This window comes from Elaeis guineensis, chromosome 6, assembly GCF_000442705.2.
Source record: "Elaeis guineensis isolate ETL-2024a chromosome 6, EG11, whole genome shotgun sequence".
NCBI classification, from domain to species: domain Eukaryota; kingdom Viridiplantae; phylum Streptophyta; class Magnoliopsida; order Arecales; family Arecaceae; genus Elaeis; species Elaeis guineensis.
In genome coordinates, this window is record NC_025998.2 from 48,542,683 (window position 1) to 48,547,576 (window position 4,894).

Here is a 4,894-nt window from a genome sequence, read left to right on the forward strand (position 1 = left end):
AATTGAGAGAGTATTTTACTCCCTCATCTTACACTTACTCATCATGTATCTAGCCTCCTCCTGTGGAGGTGGGACAATATGAAATCAAGTTCAGCATTATTCAAATACTTCCATCATTCTATGGACTGACGAATGAGGATCCGTATAAACACTTGGACAAATTTTTTGAGATATGCTCCATAGTAAAAATCCAAAACTTCTCCAATGATGCCCTCAGGTTGAATCTGTTCCCTTTTTCACTTAAAGACAAAGCCAAGCATTGGTTAAACTCCCTAGATTCCATAATCATTTCAACTTGGAACCATCTTCAGAGAGAATTCCTCAAGAAATACTTTTCAATTAGAAAAATAAATCAAATTAGAAAAGCCATCACTAGTTTTTCCCAATTGGATGGTGAACTTTTTCATGAGACATATGAAAGGTTAAGAAATCTTATTCGTAAATGCCCCCACCATGCTATCCCCAAATGGAAACTTGTTCAGTGTTTCTATGATGGTCTATCGAAGAAACACCGATAAATGATCGATGCATCATGTGGTGGGACATTCATGCTAAAGAGTGAGGACGAGGCTTGGCAGCTCTTTGAAACACTTAGTTAGAACTCCCTACATCACATGTTTGCCACCTCTAGAGAACAACCTATGTCTCAACAGAAAAGAGGTGGAATCTATCAGATTGAAAATGTTATGGATATCCACAGTAAGGTAGATGAGTTATCCCAAAAATTAGACCATCTTCTGAATACCGGACACTCTTCGATTCTACCTAATCTAGTGCAAGATGTTTGTGCATTATGTGCAAACCCGACTCATTTTGTTAGTGAATGTCCAACCGCACCTTAATTTTTTGAATTTATGCATGAGCAGGTCCAGCAAACTCAAGCCCAACAAGCTCGTAGATCAAGAAATGATCCATATTCAAACACTTATAATCCCGACTGGAGAAACCACTCAAAATTTTCTTAGAGATCATAGCTAGTGGTTGGCCCTACTGTACCTAGATCAAATTATCAGAATCCGACATATAGGCATGGACCATACCACCAGTTTCAAAATACTCCTCAACCATCTATCACTGGTCACAGCTCAACTTTTGAAAATAAGGTTCTAAAAGTACTAGAACGATTAGAAGTCAACACCCAGACCCTTAACTCCCACACGTAATCCATTGCTAAGCTAGAGACCCAAATAGGTCAACTAGCAACCGCAGTCAGTAGGAGAGAAGGAGAAAAATTACCTAGCCAATCTGAGAGCAAGCTGAGAGGACAATTCATGGTTGAGAGCTCCAATACTCCAGATACCTTTTCTGAACATGCCAAATCAATCATGACTCTCAAAAGTGGGAAGATCATTGAACACACGAGTAAAATCAATAAGACCGACCCTAGACCTCTGACTAAGCCCAAATCACCTAAGAGCAAGGAGGACACAAAAGTAGAAAAGGGACCAACTGCACTAGAATCACCTTACTTGCCTAAAGCCCTATTTTCGAGTGCCCTAAAAGCCCCCACTCTTGTGGATAAGAAAGGAAGAAGACTTGATGAGATGTTGGAATTATTTAAGCAAGTCCAAATTAATCTCCTCCTTCTAGATGCACTCAAATAGGTCCCAGCTTACGCAAAATTTTTGAAAGAATTGTGCACCCAGAAACGTAAATCTCGATCATAACTCTCAAAGAAAGTATGCCTCACCGAACAAGCTAGCTTTGTATTCCAGCACGCTACCCTTCCAAAGCTTAAAGATCCAGGTACCCCTACCATTTCTTGCATTATAGGAGACCTTCACATCGAACAAGCTCTCCTAGATCTAGGGGCGAGTGTGAACCTTTTACCTAGCTCGGTTTATAAACTTTTTGGATTTGAAGAATTGAAGCCCACATCGGTCACTCTACAGTTAGCTGATAGATCAATTAAGACACCATGTGTGATGATCAAGGATGTTTTGGTCAAGGTAGATGAGTTCTATTTTTTAGTTGATTTTTTAGTCCTTGACATGGAATTGAGTGGCAATCCAAGGCAAATTCCCATTATCTTAGGTAGATCCTTCCTAGCTACGGCAAATGCGTGCATCAATTGTAGGACAGGAGTCATGGACATATCATTTGGGAATAAGAAACTGAGATTAAATGTGTTTAGTGCATCCTAGAGACCATCAATGGATAGTTGCTTCGAGATAGATACATTCGAGGATATTATAGAGGAAGAAACATCAATGATTTTTTCATATGACTTTTGAGACACCCATTTGACGTACTTTGGAGTGGACGACTGTGATATGGAGGGAGGTAGTGAAGAAGTAAATATTTTAGTTGATACATCAAATGATGAAACTACTCCCCATTGGACAATCAAGTATGAGCCATTGCCTGCATTAGCTAATACACCCATAGCCCCATCATTAGAATCACCACCTGCACTAGAATTAAAGCCACTTCCGGCCACACTCAAGTATGCATTCCTAGGACCTAATGATATCCTTTCGGTGATCATTGCATCAGACTTGACCCCGGATCAAGAAGCACAATTCGTTGGTATTCTGAAGGAAAATAAAAAGGCTATCGGCTGGTCCATTATCGATTTAAAAAAAATTGACCCCTCCATCTATATGTACCATATTTATTGTGAGGCAGATGTCAAACCCCATCGAAACATGCAGAGGAGACTGAACCTAAATATGCGGGAAGTAGTGAAGAAAGAGGTGGTAAAATGGTTAGACGCTGGAATCATCTACCCCATATCCGATAGTAAATGGGTCATCTCTACTCAAGTAGTACCTAAAAATGCAGGTATTACTGTGGTGAAGAATGAAGAAGATGAATTGCTTCCCACTCACACACCATCTGGTTGGTGAGTGTGCATTGACTATAGGAAACTCAATGCCGTTACTAGAAAGGATCATTTTTCATTATCCTTCATCGATCAAATCCTAGAACGGCTAGTAGGTCAATATTTTTTTTGTTTCCTAGATAGTTATTCGGGATACAATCAGATACATGTATTTCTGAATGACCAAGAGAAGACCACCTTCACTTGCCCCTACGGCACTTTCACTTTTCGACGTATGTCGTTCGGACTCTGTAATGCACCCGCTACATTTCAACGGTGCATTTTGACCATTTTTCGGATATGGTGGATAAATATCTTGAAGTATTTATGGATAATTTTTCTATATTTGGAATCACTTTTGAGGATTGTCCTCATAACCTCTCCAAAGTCTTTGAGTACTGCACGGAGATAAATTTGATTTTAAGTTGAGAAAAGAGCCATTTCATGGTTCGGGAAGGAATCGTATTGGGACATATTATTTTCGAAAGGAGGATTGAGGTAGATAAAGCAAAAATTAAGGTCATCTCAAAACTACCACCCTCCACTTCGGTTCAACAAATATGATCTTTCTTAGGTCATGCTGGATTTTACAGACGCTTCATTAAAAATTTTAGTAAAATATCGAGACTCTTGTGCAATCTGCTGGCTAAGGATACACCATTTGTCTTTAATGAAGAATGTCTACAAGCCTTCTACACATTACGAACAGTCCTAACAATAGCACCCATAATAAAACCTCCTGATTGGTCCTTTCCATTTGAAATCATGTGTGATGCTTTCGATTTTGCAATAGGAGCCATCTTAGGTCAAAGAATCAATAAGGAGCCACATGTGATCTATTATGCTAGCAAAACACTATCCGATGCTCAATTGAACTACACTACGATAGAAAAAGAGCTACTTGCAGTGGTATTTGCCCTTGATAAATTTCATTCATATCTGTTAGGGTCTAAGATTCTAGTGTATTCTGATCACACGGCTTTGAAACATCTGCTCTCAAAGAAAGATACTAAATCATGATTGATCAGATGGATCCTTCTGCTTCAAGAATTTGATCTAAAAATCTGAGACAAAAAGGATTCCAAAAATATGGTCACTGATTACATTTCTAGAATCTTAGTTGATCATACGATGGGTACAGATGAAGTCAAGGAAAAATTTTCTGACAAATAACTTTTTGCAACATCCTCTGACCAAATCCCATGGTTTGCCCACATCATTAACTACTTGGCAATAGGACAAGTTCCTCTCCATTGGATAAAATAGGAGAAGGATCGATTCTTCTCACCGGTCAAACATTATTATTGGGAGGAATCTGAATTGTTCAAACATTGCCCTAACCAAGTGATTCGATGCTGTGTCCCTAAGGGTGAGTATCAAAGTATACTTATCTTTTGTCACTCTTATGCATGCGGGGGACATTTCAGTGTGAAGAAAATGACCACAAAAGTGTTACAAAGTGGGTTTTACTGACCGATATTATTTAAGGATGCACATAAATTTTGCCTTGAGTGCTTGCGCTGTCAACAAACGAAAAATATTTCTAGAAAAAACATGATGCCCCTATCTCCCATCTTAGTCGTGGAAGTTTTTGATGTTTGGAGAATCGATTTTATGGGCCCCTTTCCTTCATCCTATGGATATGAATATATTTTGATCGCGGTAGATTACGTATCTAGATGGGTTGAGGCTATGGCAACCAGAACGAATGATTACAAGGTGGTAATCAAATTCATCCAATAGAATATCTTAAGTCGATTCGATTGCCCAAGAGCCATTATTAGTGATGGAGGTACATACTTCACGAATAGGCACTTTAAAAGTTTAATGAAAAAATATGAAATCATTCACAAAGTTGCCACACCATATCACCCCCAAACTAGTGGTCAAGTGAAAGTCTCCAACAGGGAGATCAAATGAATTCTTGAGAAGACGATTAGGCCTGATCGACAAGATTGGTCTGGATGATTAGACGATGCATTATGGGCCTACCGTATTGCATACAGGACCCCGATAGGAATGTCTCCTTACCGACTCATTTTTAGAAAAATCTGCCATCTGTCGGTAGAG

The 4,894-nt window shown here is 39.1% G+C and overlaps 1 non-coding gene across 1 annotated transcript; it reads right to left on the reverse strand.

Annotated features, from left to right (window-relative positions):
* Window positions 1-354: 354 nt before the first annotated feature.
* LOC140858950 (small nucleolar RNA R71) lies at window positions 355-460 on the reverse strand. The gene has a single exon (XR_012142354.1). It is a non-coding gene; the product is annotated as a small nucleolar RNA R71 (small nucleolar RNA).
* Between the last annotated feature and the right edge of the window lie 4,434 nt (window positions 461-4,894).